General features: G+C 45.6%; 1 pseudogene; it reads right to left on the bottom strand.

The window, feature by feature from the left end:
• Positions 1-557: 557 nt before the first annotated feature.
• Positions 558-26,642, bottom strand: part of LOC101945784 (cytochrome P450 4B1-like) — a 28,874-nt pseudogene continuing 2,789 nt past the window's right edge.

Genomic DNA, 26,642 nt, shown 5'->3' with positions numbered 1-26,642 from the left:
AATTTCAGTTCAACCTGGAGGTAAAGAGGGAACAGAGAAGACAGCACTCAAAGCCCCCACGTTCAAAATGGGGTTTGCTGCTTGCTAAAAATATGCACAGAGAGTCCATAATCTCACACTGAATCCACAAATCGTACAGATTTCCCAAACAGTCATACCCTGACAATCAGCAGAGTCCCTTGTTGGGGTGGCAGTGTCGTCTAGTGGCTAGGACACTACATTGGGAGACCTGGGTTCTACTCCCAGTTCTGCTACTGACTGACATTGCATGACCTTTGTCAAGTCATTTCCCCTGTGTTTCTCTCCCCATCCTTTGTCCGTCTTGGACAGGGACTGTCTCTCACCATGTGTTTCTACAGTTCCTGGCACAATGGGGCTCCAATCTCTGTTTGGTTCTCCAGGCATTAGAGGAATGAGGACATTGCACAAGGCCACAGCAAGAGACACACTCGGCCACAGGATGAGAGGCGGGGATCTGAGAGTGTGAATCCGGATACATTTTTATTTAGAAGCCTAATGTGCTAATAAGATGGCATGAAGATATTTTTTAATGCTCACTATTTAATTTATTCATCATTGACACAGCTGTGAAATCTCAAGATAATTTAGATACAAACAAGTTGATAAAAGGGGTTACACTTGAATTTAATCCTTACAAACACTGATTAAATTGCTTGCTGGGTCGTTGGGATGCCTGATCTGCCACACACAATTTTGCTCTACGGTGTACAGTCAAAAGTTGCGCCGCTTTGACTATGCCACTACAGGTAAAGTGGGACAACGTCCCTCCCTTGTGTGGATGCTGCTATATGGGTATAAATGTGCTCTGTACCAGTATAGCTATTTCTGTATGGGATGGGAAGAACTATATGGGTATAAGGCACCTTAATAATGTTGTCAATGCATCCACATTAGGGCTATTACTGGTATAAGACCAGCAGTGAAAATCACACCCCTCCCCGACATGGTTATTCCTGTAGAACTGTTCAGTGTAGACCAGGATTTGCTTCATTGAGTTAGCTGAAGGGCTGGATCAGGCCGTCCCATGGCAACAGATCAGCCGTTGCAGTGCCCTGAATGGAAGGCAGGGGAAGATTAAAGAGAGGCAACTTTTGTGCAACGAACCGGCCATTGATTTACGTCCTATCTAGAGTCATGTGAAGTGTCCAGTGCCCAAACAGCCCACCTGGGTCCCGACCCCTGATTGGGGATTCTAGGCACTCATGTAAATAAACAATAATGATCATTACCGCTATGTAGGGCTTCTTCCTATTAAACGTAGCATCGCCTGGGGCGCAGTGTGGAGGCACACTACTCCAGCAGGAATTGCAGAGCGCTCCCGTCCCTTGGTGGACTTACTGCAGTACCCTTTCTGGGGTACACCAGTACAACTCCCTACCTACTCGTCTCACTCCCTCAGAGGAAGTGGTCCCTGCACAGGGGCTGGAAATCTGGCAGGCCCGTGTGCAGAGCATACAAGGAGAGAGGAAGAGGAATCTCCTTACTCTCTCCCATCCCTTCTTCACCCCTTGTGTCAGAATCTAGCCCCACTGTAAATCTCTAAGTGTGGGGACGCTGTCCTCTCTCTTCTGTACAACGCTGAGCCCTTGCTAAACTATTATGATGATCAATAAAAATACACAGCTGCATCTCCATGGTCCTTTCTCCACCCCCCAAATATTTTTTTCGTTAATCACAAAGAAGAGTTAGCAGGGATACATCTGCAGAGATAAAACACAGCCTTTGTTTTGACTAGAACCGATTGGGAAAATTTCAACAGAATTTGTTGCTTTTGACAGAATTTTGTTTTTCCTAAAAAATTGATCAATCTTTTTTGACACTGTTACAGGTTTAGATTTGTTTATTTCAGACCAACTTTTTGTTTTGCCTTTTATTTAAAAGGCAAAATCAGAGCAAAAAGTTTTGATAATCTCAAAAGAATTTTTAAAATTTTATTAAAATGATTTTTTAAAAATTCATTTTGTGGGAAATTTTGAAATTCTGTTTCCATTGCAATTCTGAATGAAAACATTTTGAAATCACAGAATTTCCCATGAAAGGGGAATTTCAGTTCCCACCCAGCTCTAGTTATTCAATCAAATTTAGATTAAACTCTGTCATGTATCACATCCTGTCCCAGTGATTTAAGTGTCACTGGAGTTTCCTCAGGTGCAGGTGAATCCCGTTCTTGGAGCGCAGGGTGGCCTGAGGTATTTTGATGGGGGGCTTGGCTGGATCAGGGGAGAGTTCAAAGCGCAGCAGAGTCAGTGCGAGAGCCACTTTCATCTCATTCATGGCAAACTGCTGCCCGATGCAGTTCCTGAGCGGAGAGAAGCGACAAATATTTCCTCTCTAAAGTTACCAAAGCCACTTCACATAGTAAACCGAGCACAAGAGGCAGCCACTGAAATTGTTACCGGGATTCACTTCTATTGAGTGGTTAGTAGAAAGGGCTGGAAAATGGAAATTCCTTCCCACAAGAAATTTCGCATTTTTGTAATTTTTTTCATCTCAAATAAGCCTGGAGAGGTGACAGCCTGGGGAGCCGACGAGCCCCCAATTCCCTGAGTAGACTGTGGTGCAGAGAAGCGGCCAGCACCTGCTCTTTCTTCACCAAGTAGAAAAGCGATGGCAGCAGAGCTGTAAATGTAATTGTCATCTGATGTTAAACATCTTCCTCAGCTAATGCCTGCAGCCAGAGAACATACCTGTTTTATTTAATTATGTCGGGCACGAAAAATACCAAGTGCTGCACTTTGCTCTCTCCAGTCACAGTATAAATTTGTTAGTCTCTAAGGTGCCACAAAGACTCCTCATTTTTTTCCTTAGTATAAAGACCAGGTCCGAAGCCAGTTTAAAGTGGCAAAGAGCCATCGACTTTTCTATGTGGATTGAGATTGGCTAAGCATCGGCTTTCTACCTGTATTTGTTCTGGATAAACTGAGCACTGAAGCTGGTTGGGATTTTCCCACTGGCCTCATTTTCCAACAGAAAATGCAGTCTTAGCAAAAAGGAAATTTTCCTCAAGAACATTTCCAATTTTTGTTGGAAATTTTTGAGGAAAATCTAAATGAAAACCCCCGTAAGCCAGGCAGGCAGCGTGGGGAGACTGGGGAGCATTTATTTAGATGTTCCAAAGGAAAATTTCAGTTTGGAAGAAATTGCCTCTTGTGTCAGAAAATTATTCCAACGGGAAATTCCTCACCAGCTCTACTGGATAGTTCATTAGAAACAAACATAGGCAGAGGGCTGGTGTGAATCAGCATAGATTCAGTGAAGTTGATGAAACTATGCCGTCTACACTGTCTGGGAATCTGGTCCCTGTGGTGGAACAGGAGAGAACAATGAGCAGCACCTAATGGTTTTTAATAATAGGTATATCTACATATATTATATTGTTATCTCCTAGAAAAGGACCCTGAAAGGTCATCCAGTCCAGCCCCCTGTCTTCACTAGGAGGACCAAGTACTGATTTTTGCCCCTGATCCCTAAGTTGTTTCCTCAAGGACTGAGCTCACAACCCTGGCTTTAGCAGGCCAATGCTCAAACAACTGAGCTATCCCTCCCCCCCTCTTTATTAAGTTAAATACATTGATTTCCTTGAGTCTATCACTATAAGGCAGGTTTTCTAATCCTTTAATCATTCTTGTAGCTCTTCTCTGAACTCTCTCCAGTTTTAAAAAAATCTTCCTTCTTGAATGGTGGGCACCAGAACTGGACACAGTATTCCAATGGTGATTGCACCAGTGCCACAGAGAGAGGTCCAATAACTTCTCTACACCTACTTGAGATTCCCTGGTTTATGCATCCCTTTTACGGCCCCAGCATCACACTGGGAGCTCATATTCAGGTGATTATCCAACCAGCCCCTAAATCTTTTTCAGAGTCACAGCTTCCCAGCATGGAGTCCACCACTCTGTAAGTATGGCCTACATTCTCTGTTCCCAGATGCAGACATTTACATTTAGCCCTATTAAAACTATATTATTTGCTTGCACCCAGATTAGTCAGCAATCTAGATCAATCTGAATCAAGTAGGAGCATTATATTACAGTATTTTCTTACCTGTTTGGTCCTTAGTAGTAATATCTGAGCAACTTGCAATCATTAATGGAATTTATCCTCACAATATGTGTGTTTTACAGACCTGGCCCAGAGGAGACTGGCTTGCCCAAGGTCTCACAGCACATCAGTGGGTAAGCCAGGCATAGATCCCAAGTCTCCAGACTAACAGCCCAGTGCCCCTGTCCACTAGACCACCCCATGTCTTAATAACTAATATTATTGTGCAATAGAGCCTACAAAGTGCTAGACACTTGGCAAGATAGACAACAAAGGACAGTCCCTTCCCCCAAAGAGTTGACAAACAAACAAGCAGACAGAGGCCAGGGCAGGAAAATAAGAAAATAATTTTCTATACCAATCAACAAGGTTCCCTACAGGCAGCACAGCAAAAAGTGGGACGTAAGAGTGGAGAGAAGCAGGGGCCTTGCCGATGAGTTCAAGGTCAAACCATGTATAGGGGACCACATTGAAGATGCTATGGAGGTATTGTTCTGACATGCTGTGCATTTAAACAGACATAAGCCTGAGCTGGATCCAGGTCCAAGAGTTTCCAGAGTTAGGGGATGTTTGGATTTGGAGTTTTGCTTCAGTCCCAATGTTTCTTTTTAAGCACACACTGTTGAATACCTTGAGAGCACGTGTAAAACAAGAACACTCTGATATGGCTCATGGCAAAGACAAAAGATGAAATTTTATTCCCCTTGAAGTGAATGGCAAAACTCCCACTGACTTCACGGGAACCAGATTGTCACCCCAAGGTGAGAGTGATACATCAGTGTCCAGGGAAGAGGATTTTATTTAACTAAAGTGACGTATAGAATTAAATGTACTCCACCTGGGTCCAGCTGCAAAAGGCAGAAAAGCATAGGAATGGCGTCCTGCTGAGTTCTCTGGTGAGAATCTCAAAGGGTCGAAGACCTGCAAAGAATAGGAAAGACACGTAGTTCTGAAACTATTGCTTAGTTTGGCAACCGAGCTTAGCTAGTAAGGGCCAGATTCCACTCTCAGTTACCCTTGCACAAGCCCACTAAAGGCAAGTAAACGGCCTTATCTTAATGCCATAGGGCAATGTGTACCAATGGTTTGGGAAGGGAAAAGGGACACAATTTCCATCACAGTCTCTCTCCATAGCTAACACCTTGTATTAGTATATGACTCCCAGCTTACAGCAGAGAAATGGGCCCGTACAGAAGATCCTTGAGAGATCTACAAACTTCCCAAAATGAAGTTGGGTGGGTGTGGCCCAAACAAATCTGGGAGGAGTCAGGGCAATGAAAGGTATTGTGTCAGCTTTAGGATTTGACCCAATTCATGGGTGAACTTGGTTCTCTCTCCACCCTTAATTAAAAATTCACATAGAAATAAAATTTAGTTTTGTCTGGACCTCCCATTATCCAAAGGTCTTCACATACCACCTACAATCTACAGTTAAGTGGAGTCCTCATACAGCATGAACATTGTGTTATCTACATACATCTAGTGAAAAATGGCCATCTACCCAAGAAAAGGGCCTGCTTGCTGCTTCCTGTGCACATAGGAACTTCTCGTTGATCCAACAAGTGAGTTTGCACAAAGAATAGCTATCCAATCTCCAAAAATATCTTATCAGTCTCAAGTAAAAAAAGAAGTACCTCTGGATCATGCCAGACTGTGGGGTTTCTGTGAAGACCATAAATATTCAGTGAAACCAGGGAGCCTGTTAAGAATGAGAGAAATAAATCATCATAAGACAAGAAAAACGTGTCATAGACTATGGTGCTCTGTCCATCTACACTTGTGGAATCCTGTAAAACTAGTTTAGTAAAAAATCTCCTTTGGAAGTTGTTTTCATCTGCCACCCATGTGTTTATTGAGTATCAGAGTTCCATTGGGAACCACCTCATTCTTTACTGACTAATACAACAAAAAGTCACTTCAGGTAAGCATCAGGAGAAGGGAAAATGTTGAGGGGGGGCTGGGAAGTCCCCAAAGATGTGAGAGATGAAAGAGTCCTGGTGGATGTGCTCCACGTCCTTATCAATGCAAGGTTTTTCCTTGTGGTTTGTTCTCCTGCTCTTTGTCTTATCTGCTTTTAAATGAGTCCAGTGTTGGGGCCTCCACCTTTTACCTTTGAAGATTGTGGAACAACTTATACACCACGCCTCTAGGAATTTACTCTTGGTATTTATTTGTATAGCTGCCTGTTGAGGAACCCCAACCATGGCACAGGACCCCATTGTGCTAGGTGCTGTACAAACACAGAATAAAAAGTCAGTCCCTGCCCCAGTGAACTTACAGTCTAAGTATAAGACAAGAGAGAACAGATGGAATCAGACAGACTGATGGGAGGGGGCACAGAAGTAATATTCATGAGCATGACAGGCAGCTGTCTCAGCATATCAGCAGACTAGTTGTGAATTTTTTGTAGGGTTTATGGCAAAGGAAGAGTTTTAATGATAATGACTTGGGGTTCCTCCCAAGTGTGAGGGGCAGCATGGGAGAAAGCATAAGATGCTTGCTGGAAAATTTAACAAGTGGGAAATGGAGGCTGATATCATGGGCTGGCTGGAGGTGAGAGTTGACCTTTTGATACTGAACGAGGGATGATAGGTAGGGGTGAAGAATGCGATGGGTGATGTAGGGCCTACCAAGTGAAGACAAGTAGCTTATGTTTGATACAGTAGAGAAGTGGGAGCCGGTGGAGGGATGCAAAGAGCAATAAGGTCAAAGTGACCTTGGTCAAAGGTTGGGAAAATAACCTTTGCAGCAGCATTTTGAATGCATATCAGTGAGGCAAGATTGCATTGTTCATGGCCAGAGAAAAGGATGTTGTCATGACATGCGAGATAATGAGAGCATGGGCTACAGTTTTAGCTGTGTGGCTGGGTAGGAAAGTCCAGATTTTAGAGCCATTATGCAGAAACAATCTGCAAGACTTAGACATAGCCTGGATGTGAGAACCTAGAGACAGGTCTGAGTCAAAGATGAAGCCCAAGTTACAGGGCTCAGTGATGGGTAACAGGGTGGCCAAGAAAGGAGGTAGCAAAGATGGTTTTGGAGGGAAGAGTAAGAGCTCTGTTTTGTCTATGTTGAGCTTGAGCTGATGGCTAGACATCCACAAGGAGATGTCAGAGACAGGCTGAGATTTTTGTTAATAATAATCCCTGTGTCTCCCTAAGCAATTCCCCTTCCTCCTTTCATTCTCTGTCTATAACATGCTTTTGGAATCAGAGGCAATATACAAGTGAGAGACATGAGCATCACTGCCATTGATGTACAGGCACACAGCAGCCTAATTAGCATTTAAAGAGGAGATAGACTAAGCAGACCTTTTGGTAAGGTACGTCCATCAACAAATGTTACAGGTGCACTGAGTTCACGTGCTATGGAGGGTACCGGAGGGTAAAGACGAAGAGTCTCTTTGATACACATGGTGGTGTAGGTCATCTTCCCCAAGTCATCCCTGAAAGGAACCAGAGGCAGAGATTGGGGACAACTGACAATGGTCAAAAAGATATTGTTCATATTTTCTATAGAGATTCACCGGCAGGTAGAGCTGTGACCTGGAAAATAGAAAACTGAAAGGTGAACGTTATAAGCATTATAAAGGTGTAAGTCAAGCAGATTGCAAGCAGATGGGAGTTCTCACTGTGAGAGCCAAGGAGGAGGGAGAGCGGTGGGGAGGCCCTGCTCATGCAAGCCAAGTAGAGGAGGGAGACTTCTCCTTCTGGTTTTATAAGAGAAGGGGGTGCTGTACTCTGCCCGGCTCCCTTAGTTTAAAAGGAGCTGAAAGGGGAAGGGTGATTAGAATGGACACACTTAGGTAACCTTCTCTACCTCTCCATCTATAATATACAGAGTTATTAGGGCTCAAGGCAAGAAGGGACCATTAGATCATCTAGTCTGACCTCCTATATATCACAGACCACTAAATTTCACCCTGATCCCTCTGAACTGAGCCCAGTTGTGCCCAATAGCTTATGTTTGACTAAAACATATCTTCCAAAAACACATCCCACCTTGATACGAAGACATCAAGAGATAGAGACTCCACCACTTCCTCTCATTCTTTGTTCCAATGGCCAATCACCCTCACTTTTAAAAATGTGTCCATTTTCTAATTGCAGTATGTCTGGCTTCAGCTTCTAGCCACTGGCTCTTGTTATGTCTTTCCCCACTAGATTAAAGAGCTCTTTAGTACCTGGTATTTTCTCCCCATGAGAGACACTGTAATCAGATCACCTTTCAATCTTCTTTTTGATAAACTAAACAGATGGGAGGGGGGAATCGAACTAAGTTACGCAACTTCAGCTACATGGTGCCTTCACCGCGGTGAGTCCACAGCTGCCGCTCCCCCGTCGACTCTGCCTGCGCCTCTCGTTGAGCTGGAGTACAGAAGTCGACAGGAGAGCGCTCAGGGGTCGATTTATCGCGTCTAGATTAGACACGATAAATTGACCCCCACTGGATCGATTGCTGCCCGCCGATCCGGCAGGTAGTGTAGACATACCCTAAGTCTCTCATTGTAAGGCATTTTCTCCAGCCCTTTAAGCATTTCGGTGTCTCTTTTTAGCACCCTTTCCAACTTTTCAACAACATTTTTAAAACATGGACACCAGAACTGGATGCAGTATTCCAGAATCTGTCTCACCAATGTTCTATGAGGAGATGGAACAGACGTCTAATGTCAAGCTGCAAGCGCCATTCTGTTTTGTGAACACTATTTTAATTGTAAACTGCCATGTGCCCTCTGGGCTGTACTGTGACCTCCATCTTGAGCTGGGCCACCCAGGCGGTGTTGGGAAAAATCCTTACATCCATCACAGGGGCTAAAAATGGGAAACCATCAAGAATCATCAACCTTGATGGTCCTCCGTTCAAGTGGGTTCACCCCAGAAGAAAAGGCTGCCTGCAGTCCAGGAGAACTAGCTTTCCCAGTTGGGAAGTGGGGTGTAGGGGGAGAGACAACTGGGGTTAATGAACTGATCACCTGATAGGGGTTTCAAAGTTATTTGGGAGGTGACTTGAAAGGAAAATAAGTTCTCACCATTGAACAGTATCTCTGTCTCCCAGAATCTCTGTGATCTCTTCCCTGCATCTCTGCTGGTGCTCTGGGTGCAGGGCCAGGCAATACGAGAGCCAGGAGATCCCACTGGCCGTGGTATCGTGACCCCCAAACATAAACGTGTTCACCTCGGCACGTAGGTCTTCATCGGATAATCCAGCTCCGTTTTCATCCTAACAACACATGGCTTCTATCAGGTTTCATGGGCTTTCCCAGGAAAGAAATATGAGGTTTCCTGCTGCTCAGAGCGTAAGCGACAAACGTGTTAGAAAGGAAACCCTGGAGCATTGATCCCAGTGGGACAGACCTTCCCTTTAGGCTGGGGAGAAACGTAAGGAACCCCGCATGTGCAATGAACTCCTGGGATGCAGACAGGTACAGCTGCAGGCCTTGCTGTCCCTCGAATGCAGATACTGCTTCCAGCTTGCTCCCTCTGGAGGACAAGAAACCTCGTGGAGGGAGGATGAGTGGTAAGGAGGAAGCTGGGACGTGCTTGTCCCCTCCCCCTTCACTGGCCCCTGGAAAGGGCGTGATGCACCAAGGGAGACACATGGCATCCCTTAGAAGGGATATAGCAATGGACTTATTAGTACCCCCTGCACAGTGCAGCAGCGGGTGGAAATTTCTCTCTCCTCCTGGAGCTTCCCCAGCCTAACGCAAAGCTGAGCTTAAATCAGGGGTGGGCAAACCGTCCTGCCCGGCCCCTGAGCTCCTGGCCCCCAGCCCCTCCCCTGCTGTTCCCCCTCCCCCGCAGCCTCAGCTCACTCGCTCCGCCACCAGTGCAATGCTCTGGGAGATGGAGCTGTGAGCTCCTGGGGCAGCGCAGCTGCAGAGCCCGGCCTGACCCGGTCTCTGATCTGCGTTGTGGCGGCGGCGGTGGCAGCGTGGCCCAGATCCAGCGCCTCCAGCCACTGGTGCTCCAGGCAGCACAGTAAGGGCGCAGGGAGCAGGGGGGTTGGATAGAGGGCAGGGGAGTTTGGGGTGGTGGTCAGGGGGTGGGGGTGTGGATGGTGGTCGGGAGGAAGCAGGGGGTTGAATGGGGGCAGGAGTCCCAGGGGGCAATCAGGAAGGAGGGGAGGCTGTATGGGGTGGTGGGGCAGTTAGGGGCTGGGGTCCGGGAGCAGTCAGGGGACAGGGAGAAGGGGTGGTTGGATGGGGCAGAGATCCCGGGGGGGCCATCAGGAATGAGGGGAGTGGTTGGATGGGGCGGCGGGGGTCTGGGGGCAGTCAGGGGACAGGGAGCGGGGGTGTGTGGAGGAGGAAGGGGTCCCAGAAGGGCTGCCAGGGAATGGGGCAGTTGAATGGGAAAAGGGTTCGGGGGGGGGGCAGATAGGAGGTGGGAGCCAGGCCACGACCCCCTCCCATAACCGGCCCTCCAAAAATTTATGAAACCCGATGCGGCCCACAGGCCAAAAAGTTTGCCTGCTCCGGCTTAAATGGTATGCACAGTCCTGCATAATTACATTGCCACCCAATCATTGCTGAGTTAAAGTGATCATTTCTATAAAACGATCACTCTTTCGATCTACAGGAGTCTGCTTATATCTTGCCAGTGACTTTACTTTATATAAATGGGACTAAGTGTGGTTTATAACCCGGACTGCACATGAACAAGGCTTTAGCTATGCACACAGGGCTCTGTATATTGCCAAGCTCTGCAGCCACAGAGTTGGGACAGAATCCATCCCTTGTGTCAAAACTATGCTTCTGAACATTGATGAATCCGGCCAATCAATTTCAACCTTTTCCCTGAACGAAAAATATATTTTTCGGACGCTGCTGTCCACAATGCCCAGGCCTCTCTCAGTGATGCTACTTGAAATGCTCGTGTACTTGGCTCCAATCAGTTCTTGTAACACTCACTTTAGCACTCAGAAGGATGTCCAGAAAGTCCAGGTGGCGCCTCCTCTGGATCTTTTCAAGCTGTCTCTCATCTTTAAGGAACTCCTTTCTTCCTCTGATCACTTTATCTGCATCAGGAAAACATTAAAGTAATTATATCCCATTTGGAGCGATATGTGCACTGTGATTCTCCAGAACCCCAATGGATCCCAAAATACCCGGGAACCAGAATTCTTTGATTCTCATAATTTCTGAAATGAGATGGATCACTCTGCATGGCTTCTGGGGGACGTAAAGAATCTGGGCCACAGCAAAGCTGCCTGAACCACCTACACCGATGGGCGCTTCTCCCGTTCATGTAGGTACTCCACCTCCCTGAAAGGCGGTAGCTATATCGATGGCAGAAGACCTCCTATTGACTTAGGGCTGTCTACACCACAAGTTAGGTCAGTATAACTATCTAGCTCAGGGGTGTGGATTTTTGACATCGCTGAGTGCCGTAGTTATACTGACAAGTCTGTAGTGTAGACTAGGGCTTATCTTGGAGCCTGGCACAAATCCTTAATGAGAGGTGAGAAGAGGATAGTGGGAAATACCCGTATGGTGATGTGCTAATCTGCAGGCCTTGCGGAATCGACGCCCTTGAGAACTGAGCCAGTAAACGAGATTGTTGTGATGCAGGGGCGTCTGGACTCTCAGATGCACCATCAAGCTGAGGTCCATGACCGTTTGGATATATAAGTTGTCACTATAGAGAGAGAGTCAAGGGAGAGATGGATAAAGACTGGGCAGCGAGTTTGAGTGTATTGAGGGAGAGATTCCAAAGATTTCAGAACGGTTGATTTAAATGGTACGTGTGTGGTTAGGGCAAGACCAAGCTCACCCAGCATGACAGTAATGCAGTAGACTGCCTCAGAGAATGGACTTTTCCTTCCAAAGCATTCGGGCCAGCCTGCACAAGGCTAAGCAGTGTTCCCGGGGAATAACTTGAGTGTTTGTAGTTGAATGCCTTGAGCCTGCAGCACTTCTGCCTGGCCTTGCACCCCCAGTGTAAGCGTCTGATAAGCCATGTGCCCTGTTCTATGAGGTGCCAAGTGCCCTCAGATCGCCTTTATTGCAATAGGAGTGGCAGCCACTCGGTGCCTTCCCAGTTCAGGCTTTTGGGTTGTGAGATTGCGAAACCAAACGTCACTAGTCACATGAAAACCTAGGGCTGATCTTCATCCCATTGAATTCCATAGCAACCCCTCCCCCCCACTAACTTCAACAGAGCAAAATCAGACCAGGGTGCTGGAACAATTTGTATAGTGGAGGTGCTGGGAACCATTGAACCAATGTGTAAACCCTGCATATAATGGAAAGCACTTCAAGCCAGCGGGTACAGGAGCACCTCCAGCACCCCCAGGTTCCAGCACCTCTGGATCAGACTCACTATGATTTTACCTACTCTTAGATCTGAATAGCTCTATAATACGATTGACTGTATAGGAAACAGATTTCTTGGTTTGTCTTGAAACAATGCCCTTTGTCTCAGATAAACAACAACAATCTCACGTTTGTTACCACCCCCACCAAACAACACCTCATTCTCATAAAGATCAGCTGGTGGCATCAATACCTGAGTAGCTTCTGCATTTAAAGGACACCAGCACGTCTAGATCCTGAGGCAGGCAGTAAGAGGTGGTGAAGTGGGCCCCAGCACCCCTGATCCCAATATTCCCGTGTTAGTGACATGAAGATCAAGAAACTAATGCATCCACTACTTCTATCACATCTGTGTAGTTCCCAGATCAGACACAATTGCACTTCACTGAATTTAAAGTCATTTAAGGCCAACAAGAACTTTTCTTCAGGATTTGACATCACCCGGTACTGACCTGTCAGTCTGGCAGTTGCTCTGGTAACTGAAGGCGGATTTCATGATGCTGTCAAGAGTCATCAAGCTGACATGTTCAAAGAGCTCCATTGAGTTATCCTGTGTAATCAGCTGTTCCCATTTATCCTATTGGAAAAGAATAATGAGAAGGGAGAACTTTTCTTGGGAGTACAGAATCCTGGTTACAGCCATTCACTTGGGTCTGGGCTACCTCCTGCATCTGGGGATGTTGGGCCTGTGGGCAGGTGGCTGTGATCTTTAACGGTCCAGCCAGTTTCACTGACAGTCTTGAGATTAAACCCTGGGTTGCATGGGAGGATGAGAGATGGCAGGAGCACCTTTAACAGGGCTCAATGTCTGCAAAGTCATCACAGGTCACTCTGTGGAGATGTGCAGTGGGTTAGCATGGGCTCGCTTCTGCTCACTGTCCTACACTGCTGCAACACTGGGAGCTGACCCAGCATGCACCAGGAAGAACACTCTAAATGTTTTTAAATCATTCTAATCTACTAGGTAAAGGCTCTTAAATCAGGAAGCAGCACTTGGAGGTTTGAACTCATGACAGTGCCAATGGCCGTTCCTACCAGCATCACACGGACAGAATCTGCCATCATGGTCACGTAAGATTTCAAAATATCATAGTGAAACCCTGGCGTCAGCAGCCTCCGACGCTGGAACCACTTTGGCCCATGTAACATCAACAATCCTTGCCCTATGGAGGTGCACAGTGCAAAAGAGCTGGTTAGATCACTTCCTACTAAGCAATGGATCAATTCAGGTGGCATGATACAATCCAGATATAATATGAATGAATATCTGCTCGGTTCTATCCAGTGTATTCATCAGAAGGATGAGAATTTTTCTTTAGAACATAAGAACATCCATACTGGGTCAGACCACTGGTCTATCTAGCCCAGTGGTTCTGAACAGGGGTATGCAGAGGTCTCATCAACTCATCTAGATATTTGCCTAGTTTTACAACAGGCTACATAAAAAGCACTAGTGAAGTCAGTAGAAACTAAAATTTCATACAATGACTTGTTTATACTGCTTTATATACAATGCACTGAAATGTAAGTACAATATTTATATTCCAATTGATTTATTTTATAATTATATGGTAAAAATGTGAAAGTCAGCAATTTTTCAGTAAGTGCTGTGACACTTGTATTTTTATGTCTGATTTTGTAAGCAAGTAGTTTTGAAGTGAGGTGGAAACTTGGGGATACGGAAGACAAATCAGACTCTTGAAAGGGTTACAGTAATCTGGTAAGGTTGAGAGCCACTAATCTAGCCCAGTATCCTACCTTCCAACAGTGGTCAATGCCAGGTGTTTCAGAGGCTATGAACAGAACAGGGCAATTATCCAATGACAATGTTGTCTATTCCCGCCTTCTGGCAGTCAGAGGTGAGGGACACCCAGAACATGGAGTTGCATCCCTAACCATCTTTGTTATTAGCCATTGATGGAACTATCCTCCATCAATTTATCTATTTCTTTTTTGAACCCAGTTAGACTTTTAGCCTTCACAACTTATCCTGGCAATGAGTTTCACAGGTTAACACTGTGTTGTGTGAAGAAGTACTTCTTTTGCTGAGTGACATCATTAAAAACCTTGATTTCACTTAGAGTTTTTTTGGAAAACCATTTTTTTCCCCCTGTGAGAAATTTCGAATGAAAAATCTTTGTTTGAAAAATTTTAATCAAAAATTTTCAATTTTCCTGTGGGAACCAAACCAAAATTCATTTTGAATCAACCTTTCTGAAATTAAATGTAAGCTTTCAATTTGTTTAGACTTAAATTGTCATTTTGTTTCAACTAAAACAACCAAAACAAAATCATATTTCAAGGCTAACCAGAACATTTTTCACTGAGAAATTTCCTGCTGAAAGCTGAAAATTTGTGATATTTTTCCCCACAAATTTCAGTTTCAACAAAGCCATATTTTTTTGAGGAGAAAACTTTATGTACAATAATGTTTAACCAGGTCTAATTTCAATCGAGACAAGGAAATTCAAGGTTAAGGCTCAAAGATGATCTGATACTTGTTTACATTTGTCACGTGTTACCACATAATACCATGTGTAAAATATTGTATCTAATGTGCTCTGAATTAAACCTCTGAAATATCTAGTTACAATGATGACCTGAGTAAAGGGATGGAGCTTAAGCCCCATTTCTCCATCTGAACTCTGATTTCTCCACTTTCCTGCATTTCATTCACACCTTTCCAGTTACTGTCACTGTCGTTTTTGTGAGTTAGCTATTAAATACTATCGCTCTGTATCTACGTGGCAAAACAAATGGTGCGGCTTCCCTCATGAATATCACCAGCAATACTGTTACATGAGGTAAATGAGAATGAAATATGATAGTACAAACCAATCCAGGGAACCAGGAAACTGTATATCCGAAGAGACTTAGGGTCTGTAGAATTCAATAGAGAAGAGAAATATTTTATTAGGGTAAAATGATAGAGAAGGTGAATAAGGTGCTACTCACGGTGACTAAGGCATCAAAATCTGATCCTATATTAGTCAAATAATTATTAGAATTTCTTCTTCTTTGCTCTCGTTAGTAGCAAAATCTGTATTGGGAAGGACAATCTCCATAAAGGAAAACTCTTACATTTTATATCAAGGTTCCAGTCAAAGATTCTAAAGGGTTAATAAATGTCTGACAGACATTGTAAGCATGTAACAGAGAGGAGTAATATCTGTTGTTATAGGGGGTTATAGCCGCATCAGAAAAAGGCACAATAGATGGCTATAAGCAACCTACTGACCTCTTGGACTCCTCTATAGCAATTAACATGCCATTTTCCAATACATCAATTCTTTCTAATCATTGACTATTTATAAATGGAGCCGTAGTAAAAAAAGGTGACCACAATTCTCTCTATTTAGAGCATGCTCGTCTCCTTCATTCATCCATCTATCCAGATTCATTCCCATCACCATAGTATCAGAGCACTGGGGAAAGACCAAATTGGGTTGGTTATGCTTAAAACCCCTTCCAATCAATCCATCCCCTCCCAGTCTGCATTTTCCACCTTGTGCCTGCTCAGACGTGCTCTTTCCTTTAGGAATATTGACTCATTAGCCCCCGAGTCTCATAACTTGAGTGTTGCCCCTGAGTCAGGTCCCGTCTGCACTGATAAACATGTCACTCGAGTGTGATGGTGCTTTCAGCTGAATACGCTTGGCCCATCGAGGAAGAAGCTACAGCTCTAGTGAACACAACCTGTCATTTTCCAGGCATGTGCAATGAGCCAACCTCTCTGGAGTGTGGGCAATGCAGATTGAAATGGACATGAAGGGCTGCGTTTTCACACTGGTGTAAATAGATCTACCTTTTTCCACCCACAAAGTTGCAGGCATAAATAATTGCAGGCCCTGTGTATCAGGAGCCAGAACCTGCTTAGCTGGTGTAAATCACGTTCAGTGCTTGGGCTTCAGCACTTGTTAATTGCTCTTCGATGGAGAGTGATCATTTTCTGTGTGAGGATTGAAAACAGTTGATCAAAATGCTCACAATGTATTCTGATTTCATTCTGTGCCAGTTTCCATCTTAAAACAATGGCATTTTCTTTGAATAGATGCTTTTCACTTCACCCTTATGTAAATATCCATTTCTGAGACCTCTGCTTTACAGATAATAGCATTGAGTGGCATTTGCAGTATGGAATGATATTATGATCACTCAGATATAAGAGGTGTTATATTTTTGGACCCAGCAGAGAAGGAGATAGACACAGAGGGGGCTGCTAGAAACGCAGCTTTGTGCTGTGCTTTCTTTATTGTTCTACCTGAAAAACAAACTAACAAGAAAGTGAGGCGGGTAGCACTGGGAAGGAGAGAGTGCTCAAACATTTAAAGAGATAGGACATCACAAGACGCAGTGTCTTTACCTCCTCTGCTGAATACCGCCTTAGCATATTCAGGGTGGTTGATCCACAAGAATACTAAGAAACCGCCAACCCAGATGGGGTGACAGTGTGGGTATTGTTCTGCCCAGGACGCTGTATTGTCTAGTTCATCCTCTTGTTGAAGCTGTGTTGTAAATTAAAGGTAGATGTAGTTCAAGAGAATAGTTAATAGGCCAAGTATGCGTACATATCTCCATTTTAGCAATGCTATTGATTAGGCTTTTAACATCACTCGAAGTGCAGAGGTCCCTTGTTTGTTAGAAAGGCAGATTAAGGTGGGAGACTGTGGGTAAGACCAGGGGGAACAATAAGAACTAGCCCAGACAATTGTTATTTAAGCAATTCCTCTTTCAACCCAGTCCCTTTCTCCCTGTTCTGCCTTCAGATATTCACCTGGACCCTGACCACCTCCCATTTTTTTCCTCATCCCATCCCCAGAGAACACCTGGCCGAGTCTGTCCCGGGCCTTTGAGCTTTCCGTCTGAGTTCTCCCATGTAGCACATCTAGACTCTCGCTCAAATGAGGATTCAGGGCCAGAGCCTCAGCTGATGGAAACTGGAATAGCTCGACTGAAGGCACTGGAGCGATGCCCATTTACACCAGCAGCTGGGATTTAAGCACAGACCTGGCTGTGACTGACAACTTGTGTGAGGGTTGTCTAGGTTTTTGTCTTGTTGAAGCTGCATTGTTAGTAAGAGGGAGATGTAATTCAAGACAGATCTTTAGCAGCACACTCCGAATGGGGAACAGCCTTGCTACAGTCAGGGGACTGGATTAGTCAGAGGAGACAATAGCTAGCAGGCCTAGGCAGGAATGCATGTTAAGTGTTGCTTAAGGAATCCTTCCTTCAACCGGTCCCCTCGGTTCCAAAAGGAGAACTCTGAATGCCAACAGTCCTGTACTCTTAAATTGGTTTCTAGGGGACAATGAGCAGGGGGGGTTGGATGGGGTGGGAGTTCTGAGGGGGGCAGTCAGGGGGCGGGAAGTGGGAGAGGTCAGATAGAGGGTGGGGGCCAGGCTGTTTGGGGAGGCATAGCTTTCCCTATCTGGCCCTCTATTCAGTTTTGCAACCCCGATGTGGCCCTCAGGCCAAAAAGTTTGCTCACCACTTGTCTAGTAGTTGAGGTTGGTCTATGATCAGTTTACACAGACACACATAGTACAGTCCCAATTGCTACCTTACTGGTTTCACACCCACACTCACCCACCCACCCACCCAAAAGTACAGTCCCAAGAAACACACACACACACACCAGTACAGTCCCAAGACACACACACACACAGAGGTGTGCGCTACAGTCCCAGTTGCTACTTTACCATTTGAAGGTGGCCATACAGCCAGTGGGTGGGAGGTCCTGGGAAACTTTTGAAGATTTTGAGCAGTTTCTGCCTCCTCCAGTACAGCTGGATTGCTTTCAGAACCACACAGGCGAGACACACCACGGCCATCAGCTGAAACATCTGGGAGACAGCTCCGTTCAGCCATACCCCAGAAGGGTTCATTACTGTCTCCAGTACAGATTTCATGCGGCTGCCCTCATTCGCAGGCACTGTATAAAAAGCCCCAACCCTGTCAGCTTCTGCTGTGTTCTGTACATCCTGTACGCACAGAGTCAAGCTTAAGCTTGTCTCTCTCACTAATGGAAGTTGGTCCAATAAAAGAGATTATCTCACCCGCCTTGTCTCTATAGTAAATCCTATGAACTGCATCCTCCACTGCAGCTACGCTGATTCACAAATGCAGCAGATTTACCAAATGGTAGAACGCAGGGAATTGGCCCAGGGAATTGAAGCAGTTTTGTCAGAGAAGTTAAGGAGATTCAGCGGGAGGCTGCTATCTGTAGGGTCCCTGGGCTGGGACCCAGAGTAGTGGGTGCATCCGTATCCCCCCACTCGCCACTAAGGAAGTGGCTGAACTATAGAGCTGGGAGATACTCCCCCCCAGAACGGGGAAAACGTGGATGGTGGTATGGACAGAGGGCCGAGTCATGAAGAGGACTCTGTGGTTCTTGGAATCAGGCATTTCTGCAGGCAGAGAAGGCGGCGGGAGAGGCCTCACCAGAAAAGGGCCGAGTGAGCTAATCCCCGAGACGGCCAGCAGGAGTTGCCGCTCTGGTGAGTGAATCCCGTCATGGTGCCCCAGAGCTGCTGAGAGCTCCAAATGACAGAAGCTTCATAGGGGAGGGAGCTGTCTGCTGGCATTTCGTGGTGAGCCAAGGGAAATGACAGGATGGGCCAGGCCTCATTTGTGTTTCCCATATGTGGCAGTTTGGGGAACTGTGGTCAAAATTCAGTTACATTTTAAATTTGGGGGTAATAAAACACTGTTATCCCCGTGGGTAACAAAAGAGCAGGAGAACTGCACCAACTATGCCTGCAATTATGGGTCACCCTAATCATCACTGCAGTCTGGCAAGGTTGGGTACTGGAGCCCCGACAATATGAGAGAAGGAGGAGGGGCTGCTACCTTAGGTGGCAATGCTATCTCTGGTGGCAAGAACATCCCTGAGTCCTTTCCCTGTTCTCATCCCCTTGCTTTAGCTTATCTTGTTCCTATCCAGGGATTAAACTGTTTTTATGTGGACTGAGATTCAATGTGTGACGGATTAGATCACAGAAACCCGCTTGGGAGCTGCCACCTGAAGTGCAAAGACTACTTCTACCCCTGCCTTCCCTGCCAGCTCACGACTCCAGTGCTCTGTCTTGCTGAGCCAGACACTCCCGTCTGCTCCAACACAGACCCAGGGTCTGAATTACTTGCCCCAACGCTGCAGGTTTACAGAAAGCAGCTAACAGAAGTGTTCCTGTCTTTAACACTCAGATGCCGAACTCCCAATGGGGTCTAAACCCAAATAAATCCGTTTTACCCTGTACAAGGCTTATGCAGGATAAACTCATAAATTCTTTGTCCTCTATAACACTGATAGAGAGATATGCACAGCTGTTTGCTCCCCCAGGTATTAATACATACTCGAAGTTAATTAATAAGTAAAAAGTGATTTCATTAAATACAGAAAGTAAGTCACCAAGCAAAATGCACAAATCTATGTCTAATCAAACTAAATACAGATAATCTCATCCTCAGAGATGCTTCAGTAAGTTTTTTCCTCAGACTGGACACCTTCCAGGCCTTCTTTCCCCTGGAACAGCTCTTGTTCTAGCTCAGGTGGTAGCTAGGGAATTCTTCATGATGACTCCTCTCCTGCTTTGTTCTCCTCCACCCCTTCATATATCTTTTGCATAAGGCAGAAATCCTTTGTCCCTCTGGGTTTCCACCCCCGCTCACTGAAAGAGCCCCAGGTTTAAAGATAAATTCCAGTTCAGGTGACACGATCACATGTCACTGCAAGACTTCATTGCCGACTTGCCAGCACACACCTATACAGGAAAACTTACAGGTAAAACACACCCATCGGCAGACAATTGTCCTGGTTAATGGGAGTCATCAAGATTCCAAATCACCATTAATGTCCCACACTTTGCATAATTACAATAGGCTCTCAAAGTTATATTTCATATTTCTAGTTTCAAATACAAGAGTGGTACATTTATACAAATAGAATAATCACATTCAGTAGATTATAAACTTTGTAATAATATCTTACAAGAAACCTTTTGCATAAAGTAAATTCCGGTTACATTATATTTACTCGTTACCATATTTTTATAAAACCATATAGACTGCACAATGTCACACAATGTACTAGTTAATTAATGTCCTAGCAGTCAAGGGGTTGTTAGTCCTTTGTGTACCTCGCCACTAGGTGGAAGCACTAATTGCTGGGAACTCAGGGTCTTTTGGGTGGGGGGGGAGGTCAGACAGATCCATCACCAGTGAGGGCCAGGATGCCCCAGGAAGGGGTTACATGTATAACACAGGCCATCGAATGTTACCATTACCCCTGCCTTGAGCCCAGTAAGAGGTGACAGTGCAGTGTAACCTTTTATAACCTCTACATAGATTTAAAATAAATCTGTACGTAGGGGCTGATCCAGCCCTCACTGAAGTCAATGGGAGTTTTTCCACGGACTTCAGTGGGCTCTGGATGCAGCCCACAAATCAAGCATATTATGTATTTGTAAGATTCAGCTCAGGGCCAAGGTTCTGCTTAATATTACAGCACTGAGATATATTCATAGTGAAAATGAGAATAAGGGCTTGTCTATACTTACCGCGCTGGTTCGGCGGCAGGCAATCGAACTTCTGGGTTCGATTTATCGCGTCTAGTCTGGACGGATAAATCGAACTCAGAAGTGCTCCCCGTCGACTCCGGTAATCCTGCTCGCCGCGAGGAGTACGCGGAGTCGACGGGGGAGCCTGCCTGCCGGGTCTGGACGGCGGTAAGTTCGAACTAAGGTACGTCGACTTCAGCTACGTTATTCACGTAGCTGAAGTTGCGTACCTTAGTTCGATTTGGGGGTTTAGTGTAGACCAAGCCTAAGTTTATGATTAAAGTATAGAGATTCAGGAATAATGAATAAGAATATCGGAAACAGATGGTTGCATATAAAACAATATCATAACACGCTTTCTGGAGACTAAACTTAACTAACAGATTACCTGCATGTCTAAAGCTGTTTATTACACTCCAAGTCCTCTGTAACATTTTCAATCAAGGCAGGAAGAGATCCCGTTTTCATGAATGCAGATATGCTGTCCATTTACTTCCTAACCGTAGGATATCATGATGCCTTCTTTGCCTTTTAGAAATACACCCAAAGTTCATTGTATTTACTCCTAGACATGATAACCCTCCAGGGCTTGTTTTTTTCCTGTGTGCTCATTTTTTGTTGACTTCACGTCTCTTCATTAACATGTGATATTGTATGTAAAATGAGCAGCCATTGAATCCACTTAAAGTGCTGAATTTACATCCTGGCAGAGAGATGCACGGTTTTGGTGACCTGTTTTTACTTTACATGCTTAACAACAGTCTTGGCTATAAGTGACAATGTCATGTAAGTAAGCAGCAGTGTATGCACCATGGGTCTGGAGCAGAGGTTCTCACTATGGGTTGCACTTCCCTGGGAAGGAACGGGCGTGTGCCAGGGGAGGCACAAGTCACCTGTCTTTAGGCCGTGGCATTGTGCTACCCCAGCAGATCCAGAGCTCTGCTCGGCCTGGGGGCAGGGCAGAGGGAGCCAGACCTCAACCAGGGGCCAGCTCAGAGATGGGGGCTGACCTCAAACAAAGAACTTCGGAACCGTTAAGCTGTTAAAAAGCACAGATCTGCTGATCAGAGGGGAAGAGGCAGGGTTTGCAGGAAAGCAGACAGAACTCAGGTCCCTGGAAGCGGGATATGCGCCTATGAAAAGTTGGGCCTACCCAACTCTTGAGGGAAGGGTCTTTGCTTTGAAGAAGCTGTTTGCAGTCACTGTATCACCTACTGGTCACAGATGCTGAAGGGAATCCATGCAGGTGTCCAAACGCAATCAGGACAATGAAGTAATCACAGTTGGTGTCTGAGTGCTGCAGCCTCAAGACCCAGGCTGAAAGTGGGGTCACTCATGGGAGTCCACTCTGAGAAAAATGAAGGCGCAGGCCAGTCACCTGAACAGGTGCCCACAGAGAAACCGAGGTCAAAGGTAGAGTTAGTCTTGAACCATGAGAGAGTGTTCTCGGATTTTACAGGGGTCCTCCTGGTCTGCTGCTCACATATCCAGATGCTGCTGGAGCTGTGGCAGCTTTTCTCCATTACAGCTAATGGTGTGACTGGTCTCACTGTCTTTTCCTTTTCATCCAGTCCATTGCAATTTGTAGGCTTCCCTTCCAAATAATGTCCAATTGCTAAACACATCCGTTTTCATGTCCATCTGCTCGGGGACAGGAACCTGGTATGCAGCCAAGTTTATTGTTTTCTCTGGAGCATCCTCCCCTCCCCAGTCTATTCTTGGTATATGATTTCATGGACCTTCAGGAGCCGACACACACCAGACACCATGCTTGGTGTGTGAACATAAAGACATAGAGCCAGGACTGTGCAACATTCTGGCTGTATTCCTTCCGTCACATTGAGCGTATATTTTATACTGCAATAAAAAACCCACCTCCCCAGATTTCAGAGCCTGGGTCAGGTGTTGTAGGGCTAAAAATTGAAGTATAGATATTTGGTGTCAGGCTGCAACTTGGGCTGTGAGACCTGCCCCCTTCATGAGGTCTCGGGGCCCAGGCTCCAGCCTGAGCCCAAACATCTACACTACAATTTTATAGCCCAACATGCCCCAGCCTGAGTCAGCTGACCCAGGCCAGCCACGCCACAGGGCTTTCACCACTTGTAACACCAACATACCTGGGTTGTTGGCAGGCAGGATTGAACCTGGGACTTCTGGAGCTAAATGTGAGAGCCTCTACTGCATGAGCTGAAAGCCATACAGCTGCTAGATAAGGCTGTAGAGCAGACTCATTAATCTCTCTCTAAGTGGTCTTGCTGCTACTAGATGGGACAGAACACCACACCTGGAGCTGTGTGAGTTAGAGACATATGTAGAGTTTCCTGGATCTTCAAGTACTAGTCTAATTTCCAATACATAATCATACTGTAGCACCTCCTGTTGGGAACTTATTTACCGTAACACTATGTTTCCACAGCACCTGTGCCCCTATCTCAGCTGGGGCCTCTTGGCACTACTGTAGTACAAATGATACTATTTCAGCCTTCCAGATACTAGAGAGGGTGAGGACATCAGATAAGGATACAGCAGGAGCGTCAATTTTTCATGAGATCCATAGAGAAGATCTGAGAGCCTGAATCCTGCTCAACTTATATTTGGAAAGCTAAAGTGCTCACAAGATCACATTCAAATTTGTTTAATACTCGCTATTTAATGCGTGCATCAGTGACACGCCTGTGAAATCTCAAGATAACTGAGATAGATACAAGTTGGTAAAAGGTTTCACACTTGAATCTGGACAAACAGGGCAGATCACTCATGTGGATGAAATTGCTCACTGAACATTTGAGATCCTGGTTCTGCCACCACATTTCTGCCCTACGGCGCGAATTGCATACACAAGGAAGTTGTCCTACTTTGACTACGCTGGTAAGCAGTGTTTTTCAACCTGAGGGTAGGGAAGAAAAATCCTGTAATGGCAGACAACACATTTTATTTGGTAAAACTTGGTAATCTAATCATAGGTATATTATGACCATATCCCAGATGAGGGTATGCAGTAGAGAACATTATTTGGAGAAAGGGGTATGTTATTTGAAAACCACATAGAATGAAATAGCCCCCCCTAGTGTCAGGTACAGGTATATCTGCATAAGAGTACTCTATACTAGCATAGCTACTCCCATATTGGAAGGGGAATAACTACAAAGATGATAAATAAAAATTAATAACTTGTCCCCAGGCCCACTTCCCTTTTCATATCTTGGGTTAATCACACAGAAGAATGATCAGAGCTGTGACTGCAGAGCTAATGCACAGGCTATTTTGACAGCATTATTCAATCAAAATTAAGCCTATTGTATTTCACACCCCTGCCCTGGGGATATTAGTGTCAGTGAAGTTTCTTTAGGGGTAGGTGAATCTCGTTCTTGGAGCAGACGTATTTTCCTTGGGGGGTTTCGCTGGATCCGGTGAGAGTTTGAAGCAGAGGAGGGTGAGGCCAAGAGCCACCTTCACCTCGTTTATTGTAACAGAATTAGAGGAACCATTAGAAAAGGGATAGAGAATAAAACAGAAAATATCCAATGCCACTATATAAATCTACCTTGAATACCCCATACAGTTCTGGTCGCCCCATCTCAAAAAAGATATTTTAGGATGGGAAAAGGTACCGAGAAGGGAAACAAACATAGTTAGTGGCATAGAACAGCTTGCACAGGAGGAGAGATTATAAAGACTGGGACTGTTCAGCTTAGAAAAGAGGTGACTGAGGAGTGAGGTGATAGAAGTTTATAAAATCATGACTGGTGTGCAGAAAGTGAAGCAGGAAGTGTTATTTCCCCCTTTACATAACACAAGACTCAGGGGGTCACCTGATGAAATTAATAGGCAGCAGGTTTAATACAAACATAAGGAAGTCCTTGTTCACCCCAAACACAGTCAGCCTGTGGAACTTGTTGCCAGGAGATGTTTTGAGGCCAAAAGTCTAACTACATTTAAAACATAGTTTAGATAAGTTCATGCAGGATAGGTCCATCAATGGCTATTAGACAGGACGGCCAGGGATGCAACCCCATGCTCTGGGTGTCCCTAAACCTCCAACTGCCAGAAGGTGGTCCTGGATGACAGGGGATGGGTCACTCGAAAAATCACCCAGTTCTGTCCACTGCCTCTGAAGCATCTGACACTGGCCTCTGTGTGAAACAAGATACTGGGCTAGATGGACCATCAGTTTGATCTAGTATGTCCATTCTTATGTTCTTATAAATAAGAATGAGGAAAGGATTCTATGCAACATCGAGTGAGTTTCAAATACATGTTACTTCCCTTTTTTGTGTAACTGGCAAGGTGAAAACAGGCACTTACCTCTTCAGTGCCTCCTAATGGCTACAGGTGGTACCACCAGTCTTTTCTCATTCCTGGCGCCTCTGCAGGCTGCCAGACAACCCTGGCAGGTCTTCTATGGCTTGGCACTCCAAGCCATAGCCACAAACTCTGAATGACCCTTTCAGGGTATTAAAGAATCTAGTAAATAAACAGGCTATTTGCTCTCCCTGGAGTCTTCAGCCTCAGGTCTGGACCTTTTAAATTCAGCCCTTTGTTTGGGCTCCCATACAAGTCCCACCCCTGTCTGGGGTTTAAACCATTTTACCTGTGGCCAGTAAGGGAACCTGGCTCACCCACTTCTCCAGGTTACAGCCCAGAGCCCCTATGCACAGCAGCCATGTACTGCCCACTCCAATCCATCTCTGATATTTCCCTGGGCTTCTTCTAACCAGACCCTTTATCTCAGCCCTAGCTCAGGGCCAGCGTCCCCAGATTCCTCTCTCTGCAATCCCAGCTGTGCAGGTTCAGCCAGCCATGAGCTCCATCTATTGTCAGGCCCCTGTGGCCAGAGAGGGGCACCCACCTTCTCTTCTCTGGTTCCAGCCAGGGACTGCCCCACCAAGGCCAGGCAGCTCCTTTTATCTGGGCAATCGGGGCCCTGATTGGTGTTGCTAGTCCCTTGAGGACCAGACCCCTGTTGTTTTCCAAAATGGCTGATCCAGAGAGTCCTCTCTGTACAAACCTGCAGTAGCCAACTTCAGTGCTTTTTTCTTCCTACACTAGAAAGAGAGAACAAAAGAAGACTCTGGGATGTCATGTAGGAGATGTTCTGTGCTGCTTTTCCTGGGAACAACTTAGATACTATGGTGGTGGGTGCTCTAGGAAGCCCTAAGACAGACACCTTTCTGAGGGTGCAGGTGTTTGGTTCCCATTTCCCGTTGTGGGTGAGTATAGAAAGTGCCCCAATGTAACGGTGAAGAGTTACGCATTTGGGAAGGGTATAAAGGAGGGAATTGCAATAATCGACAGAAGAGACAAGCAGGAAGAAGAGTCTGAATGGTTCTCTGTGGAAATAACACTTGGCCTTTGCTGTGGGAGAGAGCATCAAGTGCAAACCTATCTGAACTAAGCGCCAATGACTGTACCTCCATGGCCAAACACAGTTTTGGCATAATCAGGGTGGTTGACTGTTAAGGCAGCCACGAAACCTCCAATCCATCTGGGGTAGGCATGGGGTACTTTTTTGCCCAAGACAGCAACTTGTTTAATTCTTCACCTTGAGAAATCTGCAATGATAGTGAAAAGAGAGTTAGGGACAGCTTAGGGAGACAGGGGTGAAATGACCTCAGCGTGGAAAGTCTGCACAAGGCCATCTGGGCCGCTAGCGGCCTCTCTGTGGGGGATAGGGAGCAGGTGGAATGGATTTGCAATGAGAGGCTCTGCCC

The sequence above is a fragment of the Chrysemys picta genome, chromosome 8, assembly GCF_011386835.1.
Source record: "Chrysemys picta bellii isolate R12L10 chromosome 8, ASM1138683v2, whole genome shotgun sequence".
NCBI lineage: Eukaryota > Metazoa > Chordata > Testudines > Emydidae > Chrysemys > Chrysemys picta.
Note: the sequence above shows the minus strand (reverse complement) of the source record. Positions and strands in the feature narration are given on the sequence as shown.